The sequence below is a fragment of the Bison bison genome, unplaced genomic scaffold (assembly GCF_000754665.1).
Source record: "Bison bison bison isolate TAMUID 2011002044 unplaced genomic scaffold, Bison_UMD1.0 scf7180017864285, whole genome shotgun sequence".
Lineage (NCBI taxonomy): Eukaryota > Metazoa > Chordata > Mammalia > Artiodactyla > Bovidae > Bison > Bison bison.
The window spans coordinates 1,414,326-1,414,628 of record NW_011494857.1 but is presented as its reverse complement, the minus strand read 5'-3'; the positions used below and the strand labels follow the sequence as shown (position 1 = coordinate 1,414,628).

The window sequence follows — 303 nt, the reverse complement described above, 5'->3', positions numbered from 1 at the left end:
GTCCATGGGGTCTCAAAAGAGTTGGACATGATTAGCGACTAAACAACAATAACAAGAACAACAATTCAGAGACAAGCATGATTGACTACATAGAAAATCCCAAGGATTCTCTGAAAAAAAAAAAAAAACAAAACACACTAGAACTGAGTTCAGGAAGTTTGCAGAATACAAATAAAAAAACAAAAATCAACCATATTTCTATAGTAGTAAACATGTGAGAAATGAAATTAAAAACATAATACCATATATAATGTATACAGTCATTCTTCAAAATGAAATACTTATATATAAATCTAATAAAAC

At 28.1% G+C, this 303-nt stretch overlaps 1 protein-coding gene across 1 annotated transcript in view; it reads right to left on the bottom strand.

The window, feature by feature from the left end:
* The window catches only part of CPT1C (carnitine palmitoyltransferase 1C), a 19,332-nt gene that overhangs the window by 7,683 nt on the left and 11,346 nt on the right, over positions 1–303 (bottom strand). The gene's annotated exons all lie outside the window — the stretch shown is intronic.